General features: G+C 46.6%; 1 protein-coding gene across 3 annotated transcripts in view; it reads right to left on the bottom strand.

Moving 5' to 3' along the window:
* The window catches only part of PARD3B (par-3 family cell polarity regulator beta), a 2,582,324-nt gene that overhangs the window by 2,038,377 nt on the left and 516,075 nt on the right, over nt 1–27,872 (bottom strand). The window lies entirely within an intron of this gene.

The raw sequence follows: 27,872 nt of genomic DNA, 5'->3' as shown, positions 1-27,872 counted from the left end.
GCTCCCGGGTTTTTAACTAACCTAACGCATTGAGGAGGGGTCCCACCGGGGGGTGGGAGGGGGGTCCCACCACTATTGGTCAGCATTTGAAACCCCAGGAACCTACTAAAGGACCTAGCACACCATGTTCCTTATCAGGCTTCCTCTTAGATGTTTTTGCCTTGTCCATTCCAGGATGACAAGAAGGCATTCAGTGAATTGGCTAATCCCTTTAACCCCAGCTCTAATTATATATGGCAACACTGTTTGGGGCAATGGTGAAGTGAAATATACACCCGCATTGTGGCGCGTACAGAGCAGGATTAAAGCTCTTTACATATAACGTCCATAGCGATTGCTAATATGCAAACACAAGCATAGCAGAGTGCAGCTCTACCGCGGTTTCTGAAACTAAAGTGAACATGTACAGTTGGATGTTTGGCCATATTGCGATGCAGTTATTGCCTGAAATACCTTTTGAATGTCGTGGACTGCCAACAATGTCTTTGCATGCCACGTGATAAGCCCAGTTCATAGGGAGGCTTCACGACCTTCATAAATTCACAATTCTTCAGATCCACTATGCACAATCGCACCATAAAACATGGTCTTATTATGCCCTGAGGAAGGCTGTGCCTTAAATCAATGAATCCAACAGCCGAAATGTAAGTAGGCAACAATCGGATCTCTTGAATTAGTGGCTACAACAATCTGGATCCAAGCGGCTAACATATGCAGAGCCAAAATTAATATTAAACGCATTGAAGGAGTCCCGTACAACAATGGACATTATTCTTCTTGCACTTACTTATTTCCATCAGTTTGTGTGCCTTTTATTATATTTTTATGTCTATATGTCATGTGGGTATTTAATTAGTTTAGTTCCGTTTTGGTGATGGTCACCCAGGTGATGTTCGAATTGTTTATTGTGGTTCAGTAGATTGTTTTATTGTAATATGAAATCTTCAAGTAACATGCAATGTATTAAAAACAAACATTTGTGTTAATTGTGTGTAAATATATTTAACATATTTCTTTCCGTTTTCACCATTTATGAACTCCATCTTTGTACACTCTTGGAGAAACCTTTTTTTGATAGATAACTTTAACCCCATCAGACCTCATATTGAAAAATAGTTGGATATCATGCATAGATGGTGACCCCAAAGCTCTTAGCTACTCCTAAGGGGGAGGAATATATAGCCTGAAAAGAATGGGGGACAGGACAGAGACCTGAGGCACCTCACATTTTATTGGAAAATCCTGAGAGCAGAAAAGGAACAAGACAACTGCACTGCCCGATGTCCGGTCTGCAAAAAAGACACCATTGAAAAACTGGGCCATCCCAAGCAATGCCCAAAGAGGTGCCAAAGGAGGGCAAAGCAAATGGACCCCACCCCAAAAGAGCAAATACCAAAACGGGTGTGATGATTGACCAACAGATGCACAAGATGCTTCTTCTCGCCAGCAGAAGACTCTTGCCAGCCTAGAGTAGGTCATTTTAGAATTTGCCACTGCACATATATGGGGGAACCAAATGCAGATTATTTCATAATTTGGTTTCTTAAATAACATGGTCTTTCGTTTAAAATGAAGATCTTGCCCTGATTTTCATAGGAGAGTGGGAGTGGCAATATGGCCCTTATCACTGAACCCGCGGTTCTCACCTAAAGTCTCAGATTCACAACACTCATTTTTGTGGAGTAGGCGTTGGCATAGCCTGGGCACGGGGGCAAGAAACCCACAGCCAGCCTCTGAATGCGCAGCTATCTAAGTGTCTGGCGTGTTCACGGTCACCGGCTCACTACTTCGAGGTCGGTGCCCAGTCCGCTACCCGCATGGGGTCACCGAGTGCTTTTCCAGAGACTACCCTAACAAAAGCAAAATAATGCTTGCCAAACATTCAGGACTAGCAGAGGTCCTTCCATTTTGCATGGGAATGCTCTGTCACTGCATATTTCTGTTAAATGTTTTGCTATGGCATGTTTGTAAAGTGCTTTACTGCATTGGTGTGTCCTTGAAGCATGAGGCACTCTGGATCGGCACTCCTCGCAGCCCGTAGATCAGGGATACACCGTGAGGCCGCAAATTGCATGATGTGGGCAATCATAATGGCACAAGTGACTATGAAGACTAAGTCTCAGTACTAAATATAATGCATTATGTGCCTGGTCCAGAGGCACAGTACTGCCTATAGTTAGGTTATGTTATTTGAATGAGTGATGCATTGCATATGAGCACGACCCACTGAATCAATTTAGTGAGGCTGCGTTTAGGAAGGATGCAGGTGTCCTCGGCTGGTGTCACCAGGGGTGGACTGGCCTCCGGGGAGCTCTGGAGATTCCCTGGTAGGCCTCTGCACCCTGGGCCTCTTTTGTGTAATAACCTATTTTATTTCCAAATGTTCTCATAGGAAAAGTGTTGGGCCTGCTGAAAATGTGTAATTTCGGGCCACTTTGAAAATGATTTCCAGGGCCCCTCTTGGGCATCGGTTCTAGCTACACCGGAGCAGGTAGCGGCAGCTGTGGGAGGGCTAAACAGACAGATGTTTAAATGGGAGTACCCAAACACAACATTTGCCTCCACCCAACCACTAGGTCGGGGACACTCAAAGCCTGGTGGCCACTTGAGACCCTTTCCTTTGGCTCCCCTCCATAGCTCATCGCTGCTCTGCCTCGGCTGCACAGCCAGACACTGCAGCACTGGCGCAGATCAGGCGCGGCTTAATGAATTTAAAATGGAGAGCTTTTCTGCTGAAGTCTCATTTATTTCCCCATTAACCATTACTTCAGAACCAACGGAGAAGGTCAGTCTGCAAGCAGCTAACAAGAAATATAAATAAGAGAGAGTAAGATAAATAATGAAAAAAAGAAGCATTGACAAAGACATATGTTTTGTCTTCTGAGTTGCATTTTTTTTTTTGTTTGGCATTTCGGCAGCACTTTGTTCAATTTAAATATGTGTAATTGCACGTGCAGGTGGAGCCATCAAATGCAAGCCAGACGCAAATGCCTCAGGAATAACATCTAATTCCAGTTAGTGTCTTGTATGCATGGTATAGTTTCCATGCCTGAGGTACTGCAAATTCTCAAACATGCATGGGTTACCATCATGTGCCATGTAAAACCTCACATGCCAGGCTAATGCTACCCAAATGTAGATCTTGTCACAAATGCACGGCACTGATCGTATTTGCCTTAAACTGCATGTGTTACAATCATTTTCTAAAATGGTCTGAGCAGTTGTAGAGCCCATCCCTGCTTAAAACACATCACGTTTGCATTCAGTGTTGCCGACTCAAAGTGCTTTATACTTCGGCTGTTTCCCTTTCACGGGTATTCATCACAAAAAGGACGCCCCGAAACTCCCTAAAAATGAACACGTACAGTCACATTTCCTTAAATACAACGGCAAACACAATGCCATATCATATCATGACATAACACTTCACGATGCGGTATTTAAATCATTTTATGTGTAATCAATATTACTTGCTCAGTGTGCTTTCAGGAATAACACATTATTTTTCAGGACTCGAAGCTCCCCCCCTCCCCGACATTAAACATGAATGTATTAGTGTATTTGTGGGTGGTGGGGGTGGGGCAGAGGGGTTTGAGTGATAACTTTTACCCCCGGACAAAGCCCAAATCGAACATGCAAACATTTCGGCCCCCCCTAGAAAATGCTTGTGAGTGCACAGCAGTAGATGCTGACCCCGCCCCCTTTTCATTTCAAGGTGCATTGATCAGTCATTGAGGAGAACACGTGAGAGGCCACTTTGCATTCCTAAGGCGCGGATGCCCGCCTGTCCCGATGTAACTTAATGATGGTAAGGAAATGGCGAAAGGGGAGGTGGGGAAGGATTCAGGGCCTTACTGTTCTGCTTGTTACTTGTGTAGCACCTGGGTGCAGGCAACTGGCAGAGAGTTAAGCTGAAGTATCAGGAACTGAAAAATGCCCAAGTTGTTTGATTTGATATATACACCTGCCAGTGGCGTGACGTGGCGTTGCAGCCCTTGTCCTTTGCACAGCTCAGTGCTCCCATACACAGGACTGGGTACATTACGTGAGTGCCACCGTATATATTGGCATTGTTTGTCCACCACAATAGACATTTCTTACAGCCAGGCTCGGACTGCCTTACAGGGAAATGGGGAATGCCCGAACCAAAAATGCAAAATGCTAGTGTGGCCCAGTTTTATGTGTCAAAACGGGCCACTTGTGTGGCCAATGTGGGCCAGTTTGATGAGTTACTTCACTATGCAGCTATTAGTTCTGGCCATTCTGGCTGAATAAATATCAGAATGTGCTTACATTATAACAAAAAACTCCCCCTTGGGTACTATCCAACCAGTCGGTCACTAAAGGAATGAATTGTCATTTCAAACGGTGGCCCACTTTTTCAATGGTGCCCAAGACAGTTGTATGCTCCAGTGCGACCCTGCTGAGAGCACTACGTGTGTGGAGCTGCAATGATGCAATTGAGGATGCAGGGAAATAAAATAAGCACCAGTGCATCAAAAGGCCTGATTGGGGAGGCGCACATCTTCGGCCTTGGTAGAGATGGTATAGCTTACATAGAAGCTTATGTGAGGGCAGCCTTCACAGTGCCCAGTGCCTGGTAAGAATAGAGCACTGGCGCTGCTGGCCAAGCAGTCGTCAGGCCCTGCCATTCACCTTTGGGGAACTGCGTCTTTCTTAAACGCCTGGCAAGCTCCTCTTGCATAATCTCCATATGTACCACCCCTTTGTCTGATGCCTTAACGTTTCACAGATGGAATGATGGAATATGGCATTCGGCGCTTCAATACCTAGCCCTTACATAACCGGCTGATGCCTTTATTTTGTTAACGCTCTTCGATAAGTATTTCGAATTCTATCTTTTCTTTGTTTGCATTCATCTATACCTAACGTCTCATGAGTGCGAGTCTTCTATTGTTGATGCCTTTATGAAACACCATCATTTAATTTGTAAATTCACAGGTGTTAGGCCAGCCGTCCTCATCTAATTAGTTTGCTCATCTGTACCATGACCTCAGCCCTCTTCCCCTATTTTGTGCACTGAGTAAACATGGTTGTACCGTATTTCATAAGGTACATAGTACCCATATATAGGTGATCAACATTATAGCTTACATTTATAGGTATCAAAGCGCCAAATGCCATGTACCATCTGTGAAACGTTAAGACATTAGACACACATAAGATAAATATCCAAAGACATGTATGAACAAGATATGCCATGAATAATAGCGTTAGTAATATGTGAGCCCTTAAAAAACAGACCGTATAGCCGATATCAAAATGTAGCATACAAATGTTCCAACATGGCGCTCAATGTGGCGAATGTAAACAATAGAGAATCTGAAGGGTCCACGACATAAACAAAGGACTTTTGGATGAAAACTAGTATGTCTGTATTAGTGTGAGGTGTTCAATCTGACAAAGCCCTTTCTGAGTGAAACGCGTTGCTTGGGCTGTAATGTTATTGTTATTGTTATTGTTATTTTGCATTTATATAGCGCCTTATATACCATTGGTATGGTCTGAAGGCGCTGGTAGGTTGAACGCCCTTGGGAACCGAAGTTCAGGTCAGTATAGAGAGTAGAGGGAGTCCAAAAGTGCGTGTGCGCACTAGGTATGTGTGCAGCTGGTGCGGAAATCGAGTGGTAGCTGCTTCTTAGTTGTACGTGTGGTGGCTGAGAGGTCAGGAGTATGTGTTTGCTCTGGTCGGTTTTACCCAGAACGAGTGTGGCTGCGTTAGGCCTGAGGAGAACGCCTGGCTGGGGGGTGTGAATCCAGCAATGATTACTTAGAGTGATGTGGAGTAAGAGGGAGATGTGGATATGAGAACAGTTATACCGAATGGTGTCATAGTATCTCTGTGTTCTAGATGAGTGGTGGTGTAAGAGGGAGAGTAAGCGTGGGGTGTGGTATGATGTATGTTTTCAAGTGTTTCCTTCATTCCAAAGCATATTAAGCATCGTCTGTTGTACAAATTCGTCCGTTCCTCATATTCGTCCGCTCCACACATTCGTTCAGTCATTATCATCGTCTAGTTCACACCCTCGTACACTTCTAAACGCTGCTGGGAACAGTTCTGAATTCAACTTTCACAGAGAGGCTATTGGGTGCAACTTTCAAGTGTAACTGGGTACACTTCTAAGATGCAATTGGGTACACTTCTAAATTAAGGTGGGAACCGTTTTACTATCAGATAGGCTATTGGGTGCAGCTTCTAAATGCAATTGGGTATATTTCTAAAATGCTGTTGGATACACTTCTAATTGCAAGAGGGTACAATTCTAATTCAACTTTCTCTGAGGAGGTGCGGGGTACAGTTCTAGTTGCGAGTGGGAACAGTTCTTTATTCAACTTTCACAGAGAGGCTATTGGGTGCAAACTTTCAGGTGCAACTGGGTACACTTCTAAATGCAAGTGGGAACAGTTCTAAATTTCAGCTTTCACAGAGAGGCTATTGGGTGCAGCTTCTGAATGCAATTGGGTACACTTCTAAATGCCGTTGGGTACATTTCTACATGTAAGAGAGAACAGTTCTAAATCAACTTTCTCACAGAGGCTAACCGGCGCAACTTCCAACTCTAATTGGATACACTTCCAGGAGCAGGTGGGAGCAGTTCTAATGCGGGTGGTAACGGATTTAAATTCAACTTTCGCAGAAAGGCTATTGGGCGCAGCTTCTAAATGCAATTGGGTACAATTCTAATGCAGGTGAGGACAGTTCTAAATTCGACTTTCTCAGAGAGGCTATTGGGTGCAGCTTCTAAATGCAATTGGGTACACTTCTACATGCAAGAGGGAACAATTCTAATTCAACTTTCTCAGAGAGGCTATCCGGCGCAACTTCAACTGCAATTGGGTACACTTCTAGATGGAGGTGGGAGCAGTTCTAATGCGGGTGGTGACAGATCTAAATTCAACTTTCACAGAGAGGCTATCGGGCGCAGCCTCTGAATGCAACTGAGTACACTTCTAAATGCAAGTGGGAACAATTTTAAATTCAACTTTCACAGAGAGGCTAATTGGGGACAGCTTCTAAATGCAAATTCTAGTGTATCTTTCTCAGAGGGCTATCTGGCGTACTTCTAAATGCTAACATTCACAATTCCATCTAAGAGTGGACATGCTAACATTCACAATTCCATCTAAGAACATGCTATCATTCACAATTCCATCAAGGAGTGGACATGCTAACATTCACAATTCCATCAAGGAGTGGACATGCTAACATTCACAATTCCATCTAAGAACATGCTAACATTCACAATTCCATCAAGGAGTGGACATGCTAACATTCACAATTCCATCTAAGAACATGCTAACATTCACAATTCCATCAAGGAGTGGACATGCTAACATTCACAATTCCATCAAGGAGTGGACATGCTAACATTCACAATTCCATCTAAGAACATGCTAACATTCACAATTCCATCAAGGAGTGGACATGCTAACATTCACAATTCCATCAAGGAGTGGACATGCTAACATTCACAATTCCATCTAAGAACATGCTAACATTCACAATTCCATCAAGGAGTGGACGTGCTAACATTCACAATTCCATCAAGGAGTGGACATGCTAACATTCACAATTCCATCTAAGAACATGCTAACATTCACAATTCCATCAAGGAGTGGACATGCTAACATTCATAATTCCATCAAGGAGTGGACATGCTAACATTCACAATTCCATCTAAGAACATGCTAACATTCACAATTCCATCAAGGAGTGGACGTGCTAACATTCACAATTCCATCTAAGAACATGCTAACATTCACAATTCCATCTAAGAGTGGACATGCTAGTATTATGGCACTCTATGTTATTGGTAGGTAAGGTAGAGTGGCAGGGGTTTTCAGGAGTAGAGTGATTGCTCTACTCCCCACCCATGCCACACTCACGGTTTTTGTTGGTGTTTGTTGGCTTCCTTGGCGTCCCCTGCGGACACCTGCTGACACATCCTGGAGCCGCCTCTGTAGGAGCCGCCCTTCGCCAGAGGGGCTGCCGGGCAGAGGGCTGCCCTGGGAAAGTCGGGGATAAAGGGGAGGTGGACGAATCAGGGCAAGGGGAGGACAAAGGGGGCGGGACTGAGGGAGGGAAGCTGCCGTGCAGAAGGGAGGCAGCAAGGGCCTCCTGGCCCCAAAATGGTGGCATGGGGGGGCAGGGGCACAGAGATTCCTTTGTGGGGGGCATCTGGGGTCGGCTTGCCCTGCGCAGCACTCACCTGCTTCCCGATGGTAAAGGAAGCAGGGAGGCTGCCGCGGGTCGCTAGACCCGAGCCCACGGGCCCAGTTAGCCAATGGGGAACGGGGGGCGGGATGGGAGGCGGGAGCAGGGATCCAGGAAGGAGCGGGGAGAGGGGACGCAAAGAGGGTGCAGGGGCCTGGGGGCACAGAGATTCCTTTGTGGGGGGCATCTGGGGTCGGCTTGGCCTGCGCAGCACTCACCTGCTTCCCGATGGTAAAGGAAGCAGGGAGGCTGCCGCGGGTCGCTAGACCCGAGCCCACGGGCCCAGTTAGCCAATGGGGAACGGGGGGCGGGATGGGAGGCGGGAGCAGGGATCCAGGAAGGAGCGGGGAGAGGGGACGCAAAGAGGGTGCAGGGGCCTGGGGGCACAGAGATTCCTTTGTGGGGGGCATCTGGGGTCGGCTTGCCCTGCGCAGCACTCACCTGCTTCCCGATGGTAAAGGAAGCAGGGAGGCTGCCGCGGGTCGCTAGACCCGAGCCCACGGGCCCAGTTAGCCAATGGGGAACGGGGGGCGGGATGGGAGGCGGGAGCAGGGATCCAGGAAGGAGCGGGGAGAGGGGACGCAAAGAGGGTGCAGGGGCCTGGGGGCACAGAGATTCCTTTGTGGGGGGCATCTGGGGTCGGCTTGCCCTGCGCAGCACTCACCTGCTTCCCGATGGTAAAGGAAGCAGGGAGGCTGCCGCGGGTCGCTAGACCCGAGCCCACGGGCCCAGTTAGCCAATGGGGAACGGGGGGCGGGATGGGAGGCGGGAGCAGGGATCCAGGAAGGAGCGGGGAGAGGGGACGCAAAGAGGGTGCAGGGGCCTGGGGGCACAGAGATTCCTTTGTGGGGGGCATCTGGGGTCGGCTTGCCCTGCGCAGCACTCACCTGCTTCCCGATGGTAAAGGAAGCAGGGAGGCTGCCGCGGGTCGCTAGACCCGAGCCCACGGGCCCAGTTAGCCAATGGGGAACGGGGGGGCGGGATGGGAGGCGGGAGCAGGGATCCAGGAAGGAGCGGGGAGAGGGGACGCAAAGAGGGTGCAGGGGCCTGGGGGCACAGAGATTCCTTTGTGGGGGGCATCTGGGGTCGGCTTGCCCTGCGCAGCACTCACCTGCTTCCCGATGGTAAAGGAAGCAGGGAGGCTGCCGCGGGTCGCTAGACCCGAGCCCACGGGCCCAGTTAGCCAATGGGGAACGGGGGGCGGGATGGGAGGCGGGAGCAGGGATCCAGGAAGGAGCGGGGAGAGGGGACGCAAAGAGGGTGCAGGGGCCTGGGGGCACAGAGATTCCTTTGTGGGGGGCATCTGGGGTCGGCTTGCCCTGCGCAGCACTCACCTGCTTCCCGATGGTAAAGGAAGCAGGGAGGCTGCCGCGGGTCGCTAGACCCGAGCCCACGGGCCCAGTTAGCCAATGGGGAACGGGGGGCGGGATGGGAGGCGGGAGCAGGGATCCAGGAAGGAGCGGGGAGAGGGGACGCAAAGAGGGTGCAGGGGCCTGGGGGCACAGAGATTCCTTTGTGGGGGGCATCTGGGGTCGGCTTGGCCTGCGCAGCACTCACCTGCTTCCCGATGGTAAAGGAAGCAGGGAGGCTGCCGCGGGTCGCTAGACCCGAGCCCACGGGCCCAGTTAGCCAATGGGGAACGGGGGGCGGGATGGGAGGCGGGAGCAGGGATCCAGGAAGGAGCGGGGAGAGGGGACGCAAAGAGGGTGCAGGGGCCTGGGGGCACAGAGATTCCTTTGTGGGGGGCATCTGGGGTCGGCTTGCCCTGCGCAGCACTCACCTGCTTCCCGATGGTAAAGTCCATGTTATCCACTTGAAATTAATAAAGAGGAAATGTAACCACTGAAGGGGTCAGTGCGCTTATAATCCATGGGCGTGAGTGCTGCTGTTTTTTTGCAAAGGAGGAATCCTGTTGCAACAAGCTGATATTAAACACTATTCGGTCGTGCATTTGGGCAGGCACCCGCATCAGGCGGATTTACGTCTGCAACGTTTTGAGCAGAGTGTTTTGTCAATGCTGCAAAGTTTGTTTTAAACACATATCTATACACATGCATATATCACAAATCATAATACCTATGAGTCATAGCAAATCTGAAAATTCTAGTGCTAATAACTTTTGACTTGCAGGATGAATTTGGCTGATATTTTACAAACAAAAGGTTGGTCACAGCCCCCCCCCCTTAATATGGAATGATTTGTTTAAAAATGAAAACGTTATTAAGAACGCAAATGAATGTGGTTTTCGGCCTACTCCCATTCATTTTCCCATAGAGAAAAACTAAAATTTTGGGAGGGCAGAAGAGCAAAAACCGCTGGGTGGGTTTCAGCCAAATATACAACTTGGGAACAAAGCCTTTACTGAATTTCGGGACAGGTTTGGAGTAAATCCATCTAGCCCCGTGCGTCCATGTTATTAGTGATGCTGTCAGTGATCATATATTTGTGGTTATATGCTGCGCAACAGGGGGCGGCACACCATTAAGGTGGATTTGCTTGAAATGTGAGTGCTGAATTTCAGGGGTTTTGTTGCATTAAATCCAATCAACTTAACTCTCTCTTAACCAAGGTTTTTTCACTGAGATATGTTAAAGGGCCATTGGTAGCAGCCCTTTACTTATGGTTACATTTTTCAACCAATAGGTAGAGCACTTTTTGGGTGGCTTATAACTTTGCCCCCCCCCCCGGACGAATCCTCACGAAAGTATATGGCCCTGTTAGATTGAAACTGCAAAGTTTGGTGATGTCTCGTGCAGGGGGGGTAAGAGGGGTAAAGTTATTGGGGTGGGTCCCAAAATCTGTGGTTTTTCCAACAGATGGAATAGAAAAAAAAATTGCTCATGGACGGATACAGCCCAAACCGCTGGATGGATTTTCACCAAATTTGCAGCAGGAGAGGCAGCTTGGTCCTTTTGCAAATTTGGTGTAAATCTGTCCAGTCGTTTTTTTTAAAAAAATGTCGAAACGTAGGTAAAAAGAATTAGTTATATCTGGGTTCCGTGTGCGGACTCACTTGCCTGTTAAGTCCGCAGACGGGCATCTGATTGGTTTAGAGGGAGACGTGATGTCCGCGGACATTGGAGGTGCCCGCTGATTGGTCAATAAAAAACATGAGGTGCATCATATTTTTGGTAATGGCCACCATGTTGGATGCGCGGACAGCAGTCGGTATCCGCGGACAGTGCAGTAAAAATTTATTTAAAAAAACACAACATTGCACTTGTTAAACTAATGAAACAATCTCTGGGGAGGTGAGGGGCGATGAGGATGGGATGGGATATGGCATCATAAAGGCTAACAAAATTGATGGCTTTTCAACGCCGATGTCCGCGAACAGTCCGGATAGGTCTGTGTTGTTCGTGAACGTCTGAGATGTTCGGGGGCATCTAGGCCTATTTCTCCATTACAAGGTTGGTGAAAAGCAGTTTTTGTATGGCTTATAACTTTGGCGCCACTCAATGAAACTGAAGTGTGGTGCTGTTTTGTGAAGAGGGAACACAACTAGAGGGGGTTCCCAAACAATTTTAAAGGCTTATAAATGTGGTGCTATCTGACAAATCTGCATAAATGTTTGCAAATCGATTTTAGACCTAGATATGAATGTTTTTGCAAAGTGTGGTGTGATTTTGTCAAGAGGGGAGCTCACCATTTTCAGATGGCTTATAACTTTGTTGCCGTTTGACAAATTTGCAGAAAGGTTTTCAGACAGATTATAGACCCAACCTTGAATGTTTGTGCAAAGTCTGAATGGATTTCATTAAGTGGGGACTATGTTATAGGACTATTTTATGTATGTACAGTTTGACACTTTTCAAAAAAGAAAACCTGAGTGGATTTGCAGGAAACTCATGCAAGGAGCATTGGCAACGACCTGGAAGCATGGTTTTGAAAATGTGTCCATGTTTTATATTTTGAAAAGCGTCATAATGTAGGCACAAAGTGATCTACCTTTGGTGACTGAGGTATAGCCTGTGACCATGGTTGATGACCCAGACAAATCTGGCTACTGGCTATGACCACAAGGGAGTAGCAATGGGGTTAAGGTGGGCATGGCCACCAGGGACCGGCTATGTGGTTACGTTTTTAAAAATTGTGATAGGTTTGAATGGTAAAATAAAATTCTGCTTGTGGGTACAGGTTGAAATGCTGGATGGGATTGCAGCAAATATGCACAAGGCGTGTCAGAAAGAACTTCAAAGCATGGTTTTGTAAATATGTTCTGTATTTTATTTTAATGAAAGTGTAAAAATGTAAGTACACAAAACAGTGATATAACATTGGTGTCTGAGCAATGGGCCTGGCCGCCAGCAAGGAGAAACGTGTACTGTAATTTGCCTATTGGGGCATGCCGCATGGGGAAAGTGGTAGGTTTGAATGGGAACAAATATTCCGCTTATGGTTACAGCCTGCAGTGGTGAACTAAATTACAACAAACTTGCGCGATGAGCATTAGCAAAGACCTAAAAGCATGTTTTTGGAAATATGTCTTGTGTTTTATTTTTCCCATGGATTTGGAGACTGGCCATTGGTTACATTATTAGGGTATAGTGAACACTGAGCTAGGATGCTGGGTAGGTGCAGTGAATAATAGGGGTGGTTTGGTTTGGCCGGGGTCATGGTGGAGCCCTATGCCGTGGGCAATTGAACAATGATTTCCATCCCCAGCATGAGATTCTGATAACGACAGACATAAGTATGTGTTGCAAAAAATATGTTTCTTAAAGGAGGTTTAGAGTTCTTTCATATATATGAAAACAGGAATTATTAATAACTTACATACAATGATGTAAGACCATGAAACATTTTCACTTATAAAAACCTATTAAATTGACAGAAAAAAAAAACATTGTTAAAAGGATGTTACGGTTAAGATGCAACCCACCATTGGGACTCCTCTCCTCCAGTACTTAGCCACTGGCGTCCCACCTTGGCATCCGAAATGCAGATGCAAAAGGTTTGTAGAAGATTGTTAAGTGGCAGTTAGTGTGTGCAAGCTTAATATGGTCATAGGTTTATATGTACAGTTTTTGGAAGTGATTAGTGGATGTATGTGTGACTGTTTGAAAGCAGGCATTGAGGGAGTGTTACAAATATAAAATTAAAACATGGTAGAAGTACTGCCCTGTGCAATGGTGTGCACGTGCCATCCAGGTCTTTTAATGATCCATGTCCTCAAAAGGGCACTGGAGAACGTAGATAGTTACAAAGGTCCATCGATTATGGTCCTTATTGCATGCTAGAGAAAAGTATTTGGGACAGAAAATTGTTTCTATCCGTCTATATTTTTCTCTAGTATACAATGGTCCATTAGCACGCCGGGCTGGAGGGGGGGGAGAAAGACAATGAGGTGGCTAGGAACCTAGGCTTAAACCGCCGGTACAAGCCTGTGTTCCAAGCTGCCTAACGGCCGGCTTTCCCCGCTGAAATCATCCCCCCCATCCCCTCACCCTCCGTTCCATTTCTTTTTTTGAACCCCATATCCCCCCACTTACCTTATTGTGGCAGGTGCCGCCGCCGCCGCATTCGCTCCACCTCTTTGACTCCCACGGGCCGCCATGGAAAGGGAAGGGGACTCCATATGGGGCCTCGCATTCCCTTTCCATGGCAGACATCTTGGAAAAGGATTTTCCTTCCTACAGTGGGATGCTGCGCACGTCCCGCTGTAGGAAGGAACATCCTTTGTTTTTTAGCACCCCGGTTTACCGCTTTGACAACCCGGGGTGCCAATGGCCTTCATCCCCCATTGCAGGGGATGGAATGGGGAATAACGCTTCACTTGGGCCGATAACTTGGGATAAACAGCACATTATATTCATCAGCATAACACAAAATGCTAATGGAAATGTTGGAGATTCTTATGGAGTCTTATCTACTTAATTGAGAAATGTAAAGAGGATGTAGTCTATAAGACTATTTCTTTTAGGTCAGAAAGTAAGGTAGGGAGTGAAATGGGGGAAGAGGCACCAACCACCAATATGTAGGGGCAGGTGGACAGGGGAAGATGTTGCGCATGCGTTACAGCTAAGGTACGGGCTGTGTTTCTGATGCTCCTCGATTACAACTTCAAAAGCACTTCGGAATTGCTCCCCCGTGCAGAGTGATGTGTTGCAGTATATTCAGAGTACTGTTGTCTTAGAAAGATATGGAACAATAGCCTCTTTTATCAATTGCAAGGCAGCTGGTGGAATTATGTGTCCCACAGAAGTAGGCTGTGTGGTTACAGTATTGGTTGAGGAAGATGAGGTGGAGGAAGAGCCTACTACTTGCTAAGAAAGGAACAACCTTTCTGAGAGCATTGTGGTGGTTGGATTTGGTGTGGCGGTGGATGGAGCTGGTCGTGTAGGTGTGCTGTCCAGCTAGTTCGCGACCAAGTACTCCGTGCATTTAATTTTAGTAGCTTTAGCCTTTGGTACATTGCCAACAGTGATAACGAACTGCCACACCCGTGATTCTCGCTGGTTGCTAGATGTAGGCACTTCCTGTGCGTCACCTTCTTGGTCCTCTTCATTGTCTTTGGAAGTGCTGTGCTTTTTTGATGTGTAGGTCCTCCACAGCTAGTGGTGGTGTTGGCTCTTGGTGAGGAGGGATGGTAACAGCTGGTGCCATTTTTAAGATAAATAGTAGTTTAGTTAATATTCTTCCAAGTATGTGCTCTGTGCTAGATTGTTCATGGATAATAAATAAGACTAGGTGTCGGAGCTGTGCAAGGGTACATTTTGAGCATGAAAGTTCTTAAATCAGCAGCAAATGCAGTTCAAAACTGTTCATGAAGCACAGACCCGGTCACGAAGTGAGGACGCGTTCACGGACATAGCATCAGGCCGCGCATTGTCACATGACAGTGTCCGGAAGGTCTGATGACATCTGATGTTCGTGGATGTTGATGAACACAAAAACAGTGGAAAAGGTTGCAAAACGTGTATACAAGTGTTCAAAATGATGCTAGAAGGTGGGGAATGACAGAGTTTTAAGGGGAAACTTTGTAAAATGGACAAAAATGTTGCTATATTGGGGTAAGAATAATATCAGTAAATTGAAGCAAATTAGCATGCATGGGTAAAAACCCAGGAAATGCATTGAAAAAACAGTGTTAAAGGGACATTATGGTTACAGGTAAAACCAAAAACCCCCAGAAATTTGCCAGTTATGGTAAGCTAAGCAACCATAACTCGCGCCACCACCGTGCATGACTAAGACGAACACCCAGGACATCAAAAATGACATCACAAAGGTCATTGATGAGATCACATATACAATTCATTTTGATGAAGTCTCTACAAGAGGTTGTGTTCATAATTTTGGTAACAAAATTTCAGGAGTGATCAGAAGACCTATTCTGAACTACTTCATGTATTAAAGAATGTACTCAAAGTGTTTTCACTGAATATATATACATATCAACTCTCCACAATGATCATTTGCTAAATGATATATAAAAGTATGCATTTCTCAACCAAGTCTGTACACTTCTCAAGTAGTAAATCAGCAGAGTGCACTCCTTTTCCCCCTTATTTGTAGATGGCATTGTACAGACTGTGGCGAACCCCAGCTACCAGCTGTTTTGTGGCTATCCAATCCTGGATGAATTGTCACATTCCCTACCTAAATGCAACTCATACTTAATGCCTCTTGTTTCCTGCTAGCACCCTCACCCATAGGGTGATTGTAATTGGTTATTTACAACGTGCTTAATACCGAGAGGTTTCCAAGCACAGGCCCAGGGATCAAACCTGTGTTTTTCTGCATCGTCTTGCTTCCAAGGTGGGCGTGTTGCCCCCAAGTTATCCTCCTAGCCATCTCTTCTTTCCTCCTCTCGTTCGGTCTGTAATCTTGGTGCAACTTCACTCCATTTCCTCTTCATATTTCTAACACTGGCGATATCTGTTGCTTTCTCCTCTATAACACAGAACATAGAATGTGCTTGCCAGTTTCTTTCATGCTAATAAACTTCTGATGTCTTCTGATGTCTTTCCTAAATGTGCCCGTCAATCCTACTGCTCTGTTAGTAGGATTCCCTGCTTCTCATATTACTCTTTTCTCAGTTTTTAACTTGGTTATCCATCTTCTTTTCTCTCTCTCCCAACTCTTAAATGATATCATCACTTCTTTCCACCCCCTTGACTCTCCCGTAATATTTTGCTTCCTTTGTGTTGTCAATATATGTATCCATAGTCCTACCATTCCTATCCTGCATGATCTCTCTTCATCTCCCTTCTTGTCCTTTCCGTGCCCGAACCCTTCATCTCCTCTCTATCCCTAAACCTCTTTGTGCTCAATCTCGGTCTGCTCCATCTTTTTTCCTGACCCCAAAGCACTGGAACCCTCTTTCTTTACTTATTCAATCTTTAGCCTTTTTTTTAACCATTTTCCTTTCTGAACGTCTTATCTTCCTTCTACTCTTTCAGACAAACCTCTCCCAAACAAAACACTCAGTGACACGGTTCATAACGGTCCTGTATGCAGCACTTGGATGAGTAGTTATGTCAGGTGAGGAAAATTCCAATTCAGGGGTCGTGTCCAATCCACTGGCTTCTTTCAGGAAAGTAGCCAAGTCCTCCAAATGAGATTCCTCAGAAATGAGCAGTTCGAGGACATTAGATTTGTGAAAACATTCATGCCCAAAGGGTACAACTTCATCATTCTCAGATAGATCCAAAAGACTTTAAAAAGTCATTCCATTGTGGCTTAAAGCCCAAAGTTGGCTCTGAGGTTGACATTAATGGCTTTGAGATAGATGACGTTGAGTCCTTCGATATTGAAGACTTTGTCTTTGATGCACTGCCTGCGCTCGACACTGTCAACGCTACTTGAGTTGGCATCTCAGCAGCTTTCTGACCCAGGCATTTGGGGAGCGGGTTGAAGCCTTCGACTGTTCCCTGCCAGCTTTTGAGAGCGCAGTGTAATTGTTAGCCTTTTTTAGCTTTTTCAAGGGACTAAAAGGGGCCACCTTACCAAAAGACATCCATCATTTTCTGATGAACTTTTCCCAATCAGCTGCTGAGGCTGGGCTTATCTGGGACACTTCGCTTGATATGAAATTATTATTTTATTTTTTTAAATAACAGTCAGAGTTGCCCAGCGACTTCTTTCATTTTGTGTCTGACTCCTATGTCGCACCTGAAGAGTGAAGCAGAGAAAAAGAACAACTCTGGTATGCAAAGAGTACCTAATCAAATATCTGGTACATTAACCTGTCTCTTGTCAAGTGGGGAGTCAGAAGACAAAGAACTATGGAGTCTCATTGACCTTTTATGTGAAGATGAAGAATGACGCAAACAGCTCAGAGACCTCAATCACTTTGAATGGAGTGTTTTTTAGGCCTTTCAGGTGATTTGTCCCTCAAACTTCTAAATTTAGAAGATTTCTTCTTCTAAGGAGTAGTGGATGGAGATTTTGAGACTGATCGACCTAGGGCGAGTTTTGTATTCCTCTCCAGTCATCGAATGCCAAGAGCCGCACTCGATCTCGTGCTGCTTACTGAGGCACCACGGGCATCTGCTGTGCGGATCTCTAATAAACATCTTCGAATCAGAGTCTGTACACCTCTTAAAAACCTGTCTTTAGAGTAGACATACTCAGAAGATCTCAGAGAAATATGTAGAAGTATCGCTGAGGCGAGCCAAGGCATGCTGTGCCTGCGGAAAACGAGAACTGAGGCGACAGGCACAATGCGTTTTTTTATACCATTGTCGACATCACGTCCACATGCGGGACCTGAAACCGCTGAGGGACATCAACTCGACACCGCACAGCACCCTCTGCTGTCGAAAACATTTCCGAAGCTGCAAGCAGTATATCAGCAGATCAAAGATGAGGAATTTGTGGGAGGACGCAATCCATTAGAAACGATGGCACAGCAGTTACAGTATGATATATCTGTTTTTCCATTTCTAAGTGCTTAGTAAAGTGTGGGTTAACCGCTCATTAATTCCTCTTTAGCTGGGTACAGTGCAGGCAATTCTCAGGGAAATAGCAGGGAATCTGTGAATCGCCCTCCTTAACCACCACTATTACAGCCTGCCCTGAACCACCCTCCTGGGAACCGTACAAATGGACACATTTTTCATCCACTCAGCATGGCATACATATCATTGATGAGAGGGATGGTGGCCAAGAGCTCCACAAATGTCAAAATACAAATGTACAAAAAATGACTTTGACTTTCATCTTTGTGTCGGGAATCATGTTCCAGCAGTGGGATTACCGCATAGAGGCAAAGAATTGACAAGAGTTGGTTCTGCTTGCATAGGGTCAACCAGCCATCAACAAACGCAGGAACATCACCCGACAAGCGACTATGGGGGTTTTCTTTCATAAACGAAAGATGACAAATCATTCATTCTACATGTCATGAAAAATATACATCAATAACGAAGAAGCTGCAGCCCATTTGCTCGGAAATAATTGCGGAACGCCGACCCGGCTCCTGGGCAATTATTATGTTACTTAGTGCAAGCTCCCCACAGGGTTAAGCAAATTGCTATTTTCTGACAGCCTCACAGCCCATGTGTGGGATGGGCACGGGGAAGTGATGTGTGTGCTTCTCCAGTTCGGCTCACCCTTTTGTGTGAGAAGTCAATCCTTTTTACACACTTCTGAGAATTTCCAATCGCGATCTAGGAAACGTGAAGGCGGGAGACGTGCGTGGATTTCTGGTGGCCTTGAAGCCTGAGCCACATTCATCGCTTCCCCTCTGGGAAAGCGAAATCATTGACGACCAGCAAAGGACATTATTTCACTCCATTGATGGCTGTTTCTTTAGAGAATGCTACCACAGTGCACACATGCAGTTGGGAGCACTAGACAGTACTTAAAAGCTAGTAAGATCCAAACTTCTTGATTACTCAAAAACTGAAACATTATCTAATGTCAGGTCAAGCTTCCAGAAGGTGAAGGCCGATATAGGCTAGGGTGATCAGACGTCACGGTTTTCCAGTGAAATCGCCCTCCGTGCTGGGGTCCCATGAGTTTTTTTGATTTTTCAAACCACGTCCCAGGTTTGCAAGGGTGGGCTGCTATGGTCCCGGTTTTTGCTGCGACCCAATTTCATAATCCCGAAATCAGGTCATGGCACGGCTCTTGCACAAATGGGGGCGGTAGATGCTTTCCATGCCCCCATTTCCTCCCCAGCTGCTCTCCTCCAATGAGAGGAGTGTGGCTGTGAACACACCTGCTCCCCGCCCCCCGCAAAAGGCCAGCGACATAGAAGTAGGACAACCGTTTTATTTGTATTTACATAAATCCTACTCTATGTCTAGGCTCCACCCCATTTCTTTTTTTTAATCTGGTCACTCTAATATAGGCAAGTATGAAGACTAGAACCTTCTGGGTGAGAACAGACTCTCCTGATAACATAACGGCCCACAAAAAGTACTAAAGAACCAAGAAGAAGCCTACTATTACAGACCGCATACTTATTACTCATTATCCCACTGCGCAATGGAACATCCTGGTTACGAACGTTCGCAGGACCACACACCTTCTTGCATTAGACCCTCATCTACAGGAAATACCAACTGGGTGACATGACAAGCCCTCTTGTTTGACCTCCAGCCCCATACAATAACACTGACTCAGGACTCTGGACAGGCAGATTTTGGTTTATTTTATTTGTTGGATATTTGTACAGCGCCTATACAACAAATGGTGATTCAAGGCGCCACAAGATAAACCAGGAAGGGGGCAAGGAAGAAAAATAACAACTGTCCTACCAGGCCTTGTGACATTCAGATTGTGCAAGTGCAGTAACAAGAAGTGCGAGGGAGAGGGGTGGGTCGGGAGAGTGCTGGCCTGCGCAAATGCGAAGTGCTAGGGTGGGAAGGGAGGAGCAGGGTAAAAGAGGAGGGGGAGGGAAGAGGGCCACAGGGGCTAGGCGAGAGCTAAGGGGGAAGGGGTGGCAGGAGGGCAAGTGCCAGGGATTGAAAGGGATGAGGGACCAAGTGCAAGTAGAGGGGTGGACTGGGCGGGAGGCTGGTGCCCTGTGGGACTCTGAGGGAACCAGGTAGCCATTCATTGCTGCAGACAGGGGTGCTAGCAGGGGAGTGGCAGAGGGAAGGAAGAAGAGAAAAGAAGGGTCTTGGGGAGCCTGCAGAACTTAGGGATATCCGGCTCAAGCCCAAGAGGGGCAGGAAGGCCATTCCAAACAGAGGCTCCAGCAGAGGAGAGAGATGTACCCTCCACTCTATGCTTAGAGAAGCGTCTGATCTGTAAAGAGTTGGAGGTAGAAGAACAAAGGGCTCTAGTAGGGAGTTATTTAGGGAGAAAGAGTTGGATGTAGCAGGGTCTTAGGCCCCAGAACGCTTTGTAGATGATGCCGAATGTCTCCAACTTGATCCTAGCAGCAACCGTGAGCCAGTGTAGAGATTAGGGCTGGAGAGATGCAGTCCCTGGGCTTGAGGCCAAGGATAAGCCTTGCAGCCCTATTCTGATTAGTTGAAGGGGGCGAAGGGAGGATAAAGGAAGATTGAGGAAGAGGCTCCTGCAGTAGTCCAGCCTAGCGAGGACTCTAGAGACATTGAGTTTCTGCGGGGAAGGTGAGGAAAGGGGGAATGCCTCTGAGGAAGTGCAGCTGATAGTAGGCCTTTTTTGGCAATGTCCGCGATGTGTGGAGAGACGGAGAGGGAGGAGTCAAAGTTGACACTAAGGATTTTTGCCTCACAAGAGGGAGAGGACAGGGGACCCACAGAGGGCGGCCAGACGGCAAGAGGAAAGGAGGGAGATGGGGTCTCAATGATCCTTACTGGCATTGAGGCAGAAATCATTGGCAGCACACCATGCCTGAATAGCAGTCAGTGAGGGATGATAGAGGAGGAAGAGGAGGCAGTACAGGGAATCTTGAAGGAGACATGAGTGTCTCCTGCATAGCACTGAAAGTGAGGAGAGAAGGAGGAGTTCAGGTGGGCCAGAGGGGCAAGTTAGATGTTGAAGAGCCACAGAGAGATGATAGAGCCTTGAGGGATATCGCAGGTGGAGAGTGAGATAGGGGAGAGAAAAGGGCCCAGTTGAACCTGGGACAGTCGGTTTGAGAGAAATGAGGTCACCCAGTCCAGTGCCAGGCCCATGATGCCAATGGTCTCACAGAGCCGATTTGTCAGGGTGGCATTATTGACAGTGTAAAAGGCAGAGGAAAGATCCAGAGGATAAGAATGGAAGGAGAGTTGGAAATCGAGATTTGAGAGCAAGTCATCACAGGTGTTCAGTAGAGCAGTTTCCATGCCTCTGGCTGATCTGAAGCCAGACTGGTGGTCGTGGAGACAACCAACAGACTCAGTGTTTCCAATCAGTTGGAAGATGACCAACCTCTCCAGGAGTTTTCCCAGGAAGGGGGTAATGGAGATAGGGCAGTAGGAAGCCGGGCAGGCATATGGCTTTTTGAGAAGAGGATGCACAAGGAAGTGCTTGAGGGCTAACGGGAAGGTGCCAGTGGCAAAGGGGTGATTACAGAAATTGGCCAAGGCTGGTGCAAGGGAGGCAATGTTATCCTTGATAGTTCTAGAGCAGCAGGGGAGCACCTGTTTGGAGGAGACTTTCATAGAGAGGACTTGCCTAGAGACCTCACCCGCTGCTATGGACAAGAAAGAGGAGAGTAGGGAGGAAGGGGGGGGGGCAAGAGAGGCCTGAGATCTGGGGGGGGAGGGGGTAGAGGAGAATGAGGACAGGATGTCCTGAGTTTTGGTTATGGAATGGGATGCCAATGAGGTACAGAGGGACAGGGGTGGCAGGGGAGAAGTGGACTGCAGTAGGATTGGCGAGTTCCTTGCAGATTTTAAACAGTTGACCCCTCTTGTTAGTGGCCTAGAGATGCGGGCTTGGATATGGACCCTCTTCTTTGAGCCGATGGAGTCTGTATTGCCTTTGGAGCCGGCAGCAGGCCAGTCAGTCAGAGGATGTTTCTGATGCCCGCTACTTCCGCTCGACAACTCTGCACTTGCATTCCAGAGAGGCTAGGTTGGAGTCATGCCATCATACCAGGTGTTATGCATGGAGGCAGGCTTCATGAGGACCATCATGGCAGAGGGAAGGATGTGCAGGGTGTTAGTGATAGAGGGGCTGAAGATTGTCAAGGGCCGAATCAGTGTGGGAGTCCGAGACCTGAGTGGGAGGGGTAATGAAAGTGGCGGCAACTGACACTCGCTTCATCGGTCAAATGACAGAGAATGAGACTGGTAGTGCAGGCAGAGGCCTATCCGATGGACCTAAGATCCAGGTGAGAGGACAGGAGAGCATGGTCAGACCAGGAGAGAGGTGTAGTGAGAGGGTTGGAGATGGGGATAACTTCTGAGATTGGAGCATCCAAGCTGTGTCTGGCTGAGTGTGTTGGAAAGAGGGATAAAGGGTAAGGGAAAGAAAGTCCCAGAGGATGCAGAAGAGTCCACTGGCCGAATCAGGAGGGTCAAGGTAAATATTGAAGTCTCAGAGGAAGAGAAACTTGGAGGTGGAGGCAAAACAAAAACAGGTGAGGTCAGACCATTCAGAGAGGAAGAGGGAGACCATGCCAGGAGTCCTGTAGATGGTAGTGAGAGTCAACGAGACGGTTGGAGAGACACCAAGCCTGCAGACTAAGCATTTGAAGGAAGAGTAGGTCTGAGTGGGAATGATAGTAGCAGGGACCCATTCATGGAAGATCAAGGCCACTCCACCTCCAGACGAGTTAGGCCTGGGCTTAGAGAGGATCTTGTAGCCCTGAGGGAGGAGTGTGTCAAAAGCAGTGACAGAACTGGCAGTGAACCACATCTCAGTGAGAGCCAGAATGACAAGGTCAAAGTCTTCAAAAAGGTGACAGATATCAGAGGAGTGTTTAGCAGCAGAGCGAGAGTTGAGGGTAGGTGAAGCGGGTTGCCACCTTTGAAGGTCTTCTGAGGAGGGGTACAGGGAAGTGGTACACCCATCAGTGGTGGAGAAGGGACAATAGGTGTGGCAGTCAGAGGAGTGGCAGGAGAAGGGAGGAAGTTGATAAGAGATGCAAGACGCCTACCAAGGAGGAGGAGGTTGGTCTGAGAGTCCTGGGCAATGGAAGTGCCATTCCGATAGACATTAATGATGGACCTAGAGGATGAGAAGCATGCCAAGAGTACTTCCCATCTGGTGCCACCATTAATGGGTGAAAAAAGAAAGGGGAGAGGACATAGTTCATGTGGGGGTTCCGTAGGTCCAGAGAGGGGTGACAAAGAGGATGTCTGTGGCAGTCTGCCTGTAAGAAGCAGACTGCCTAGCAGCAAGACAGTCGCAGACAAAACGAGTGAAGGGAGCGGAAGTCCAAAACAGTGAGGGAGTACAGAATTTGGCCGAGTCGTAGACCAAGTAGCAGTTGTGGATGTCCTGGTCCTGAAGAGTGCTATTCTACAGAACAAACATTTTGTATGTTGGTGATTTCACAAGAAGATTATAATCGAAGTCATAATGCTATACACCAGTGGTGAGCAATCTAGGGCCTGTAAATATTTTGATCTACAACTCCCATCCGACCTAACTAGCATAATCAATGCCGAGGGATCATGGGAGTTGTAGGCCAAAACATCTAAAGGATCACAAATTACTAACACAGCTGCCTAACCTTCCCAGGGCCCTGTGACTGTAAACAGGTGTGGGTAATGCTTCAGCAAAACTCAAATAAAAATCTAATCACCTAGAGATAAAAAAAAATACATGACTTATTTTACATTTATTTTGGAGCAGCACGTGGCGAGTGAACATTACAGCCTTAAACAAAGACATTATATGAAAAAAATTGACCAGCATTGTCACTTTGCCTGTGTTGAGAATTTCAGTAAGAGCAAACTGATGCAAGATGATCCAACAAAGATGAAGAAAATATAAAATAGGACGCTAATGAACTTCTGGGCTTGCCCCACCTATTATTTTTTCAATCAAATCTTTTTTATTGAGACGAGATAAACCTGAGAAACAGCCGCAGAGCATTCTTATGCTTTCCGCATTGCAATAGCAAAATGCCACTCACATAATAACACAGCCAGGGATGAACAGCGGAAAATACAGGGGTGAAGATATTCATTGCAATGTCTCAACACGTATCGATGAAATGGTCCTCTCAACATTGCACACAAATAAACTGTCATTCATGTTTTTCAAAAAAGGGCAATTACAACCAATCAGCTCAATTTGTAAAATAGGACATGGCCTTCAAGGACTGCAATTATAACAGTTCTAAACGCCTTGTATTTTTAAAAAGAGGACCCTGTGTAACAGCAATGTGGTAATCCCATTGGATCTATTATAACCGTCATATCTGTTAATCCCAGTAAATCCAAATAATCAGCAATGTGTTAATCCCACTGGATCCGGTGTGACAGAAATGTATGTTAATTCCATTGGGTCCATATAACAGCAATAGTGTTAATCCTATTCAATGATAAGGAGAGTATACTGTCTTTCACTCTTTTTCTTCTTCACTTTAGGAAATTCTTTCAATTTGACCTCATTAAGTGTTTTTTTCTACCTCCCAACTTTGTTACAATACGATTGACACAGGTTGTGGGGTGCCAGTAGACAAGGCCAGCACAGGGGTGAGGAAGGTTTGACTCATTCAGGTCCATCTCCCCACACCTTTTCTACCTAAAAGAATGTCAGAAAAAATGTTGCTAACAGATGTAACAAGAAAATACTTAAGTGAGCAAACAATAAAGAACCTAACCATCCCCTTCTACCCTACACACCCTTACCTCTCTTCATCCTCCATTACTCTCACAACCAACCTCCACACCACATGAATGGTGCACCACCGCCGCTCACCTCTCTACTCTTATCACGCACCCACATCAACAGACAAGCAGGTCCCCATGACGCTGATCAACTAACCAATCTCGGGGTATCCCTTCTCGATCAAGACACACACCCAATGTAATTTGCCAGGTCACTAACCATGCACAATCACACAACATGCAGGTTTCAGGTACTTTTGGTCTGCAAGCATCAATGCAACAGAAGTTGCACTGGCCTTCCCTGTATCCTACTTAGAACTCTGCCCGGCCTCTTTTCTTGCACAGCCACGCACAGCGTGGCTGCCAGAACGTAGAGGTGCGCCGTACCAGACCACGTTACATCAGATTGCACTAGTGCAGGATTACTAAAAGAACACCCTTGTTTCAGTCGGAGCAAGGCACTAGAGTCAACAGCCATGCTTTGTCTTCCCAATTTAATGCCTCAGATGCTCAATTTATTGGCAACCTAAATGTGCCTTACGGGCCCCGGGTCGATCCACCATAATGCAATGCTGATCGCAACCACCACTCTTACTGCACATACACTGATCAATCAAAAGCGTTTGCTTGATTGTGGTATGGGTCTGGGGTTACTTTATAACAGGCTGTGCTAGTAATTTCCATGCCGAGTGACACCTGCCACAATGAAACAAATCAACAGAGCAACAATAAACACCCTCTGTTCCCGCATCTTTGCTGGGGGAGGATGGCCGGCTGCCTCTCCCGCAGCAACCGACAGCATATGGCAAAGGCCATCTGGAAATTAGGGAGTGGGAACTGTGAAAAGAATATCATGGCGAGATCAGACAAGGCAGACAAATTAGAACTATGAATTTGGTGTTCAGCCAGTGCTTGTTCTGGTTTTAGATTTGCTGGCAATGGGTTTTTCCAAATGCCTCAGTGGACTACGTGCAAAATCAGTCCATCTTCCATGTTCAAACGTAGGGGGCTCAAAAAGAAAAAGGAGAGGAACCTTAGAGTAAAGAATGATGAAACAAAGAGACAAGCTTTGATTTAGGATAAAGCGGGAAAGCTACAAGTCGAATAACGCATCTTGCAAAAAGGAAAGACCACAAAAAGTGAGAGCAAAATTAACATGGCATACAAGTGCACTTGAAACAAAGATGGAAAAAAGAGCTCTCTTGTTGACCCAATGTCCTGCCTGTGATGAAATGACCGCTGCTCTGCAGGAGTACAGGGAGGAATAGTGGTTAAATCGCCTACCCAGTCCCCATTAGGAGCACTTATTTATTTGAACACACTATACCGCAGACACTGCCACATAGTCAGCAAAGTCGTCCACAACCCGCCGTGGAAGAGGGAATGGATCCATCACAATAGAACATAGTTTCGGAGACGGGGAAAACGCATTATGAGTAGGACAAAGGCTCCTTTTGTAGATCTGTGGTTATGATAGGGAAAAGAGGGGTGTCTGAAGGCCTTCAGAAAGGGAGCGGGTCATTGATTATTCAGATAGCTTTGTGAGGCCTGCTCCAAATCCTTGCTTCAAAACAAGAGATGGCTTGGCTTAGAGCCTTGAATTTCTTAGAATGTTGAATGTGTATAGTGTGACAAAGTGTCCACAAACACTACCGCACTCAAAGTTTTGTACAGCACAGTTTGCACATTACTTTCAAGCTCATCCTGCCATTTCGGATCACAGTGGCCCTACAAATGTTAATGCCCTGCCTTTACTATGCCAGCTGTTCTACAAACTGCAAAGAGTCCAAATATACAGAGTACACCTCATCTACATGTGGATTTTGCTCCATTTCTACCAGCCATACTTTCCTTCCCTTTTCTCACACACCCACCCAACATTTTGCTGATCCAGTTCAGTGCTGTACAAACAACAGGGTGTTCAGGGTGTCCTGTTACCTTGCTTCACCCTATTCCCATCTGTTAACCAAATAATGTGACTTCTACTTAGGGAAGATATGGTCTATATGAAGACTTTGTCAAGTTGATTCCAGCTACTGCAAAAGAAAATGCCTCAGGAATCCCCATAGTTTTTCTGTCGGGGTTTATGGACTTCTCAGTCCCCAGCCTTAGGGCTGTTCTCTCAGCAGTGCCACCTTAACATGGAAGTATCTTCATGGAAACCCACTTCTCCGTACTAGGAAACTGGCTGTTCATGCCGAGGAACCTCCTAGTGAAGACCTTTGACACAGTTATACTTGCATTGATGCCCTGGAGCTTCAGAGTCTCCCTTATCTGCTCCTCACCCCCAGTTCTGTGATGTGAACTTAACTGAGACAAACCTTCTGTGGTCACTGTAATGTAACCTGTGCAGCTGGGTTGCAGGTCAGAATTGGAAATTGCCCATTTCCAGGAGTCCCTAAAATGAGCAATCTTCAACTTTTCTGCAAGAATCTATTTTTCCTGGTGGATATCATCAAACCTACTGTCTGGCACTTAAAATTTTACATCTCCCAATCCCCGTGCCTGGTGTCCGTGTAATCATGGTCTAATGCAGTCTTGCCTAAAGACTATCACTATTGTTCTCTGTAGGTGGGCCGTGAAACGGAACTCGCACCCTGTTCGAGGAATGGTTATGTTTCAATTGTCTCTACTTCACCACCGGAGACTGTCATAACAAGGGAACTCACATATCGCTAAATTCAGATAGATAGTGGCTCATCTCCTGAAGGCAAGGGCTACACCTATGCACATCATGGAAAAACACCCGCATATTGCATTAGTGAACCTGCCCTCACTTTAGGCTCTGCATGCATGGCTCTTAAAGGATTGGATCCACGCTCATTTCCCTACTCCCGTTTTCCCCACGGTGTGCTCCCCACATTCACCTTTACAAAGCTAAATTGGCGTGTATCCCTTCTGACCGTCCACTTGACAGTCCCATATTAATTAGTTGGCGATTGGCAGGGGAACACCTAAAAATGTTAACTGGCAATCAA

This window comes from Ambystoma mexicanum, chromosome 9 (assembly GCF_040938575.1).
Source record: "Ambystoma mexicanum isolate Mex_15411 chromosome 9, UKY_AmexF1_1, whole genome shotgun sequence".
Lineage (NCBI taxonomy): Eukaryota > Metazoa > Chordata > Amphibia > Caudata > Ambystomatidae > Ambystoma > Ambystoma mexicanum.
This window is presented reverse-complemented; position numbering and strand designations above follow the sequence as displayed.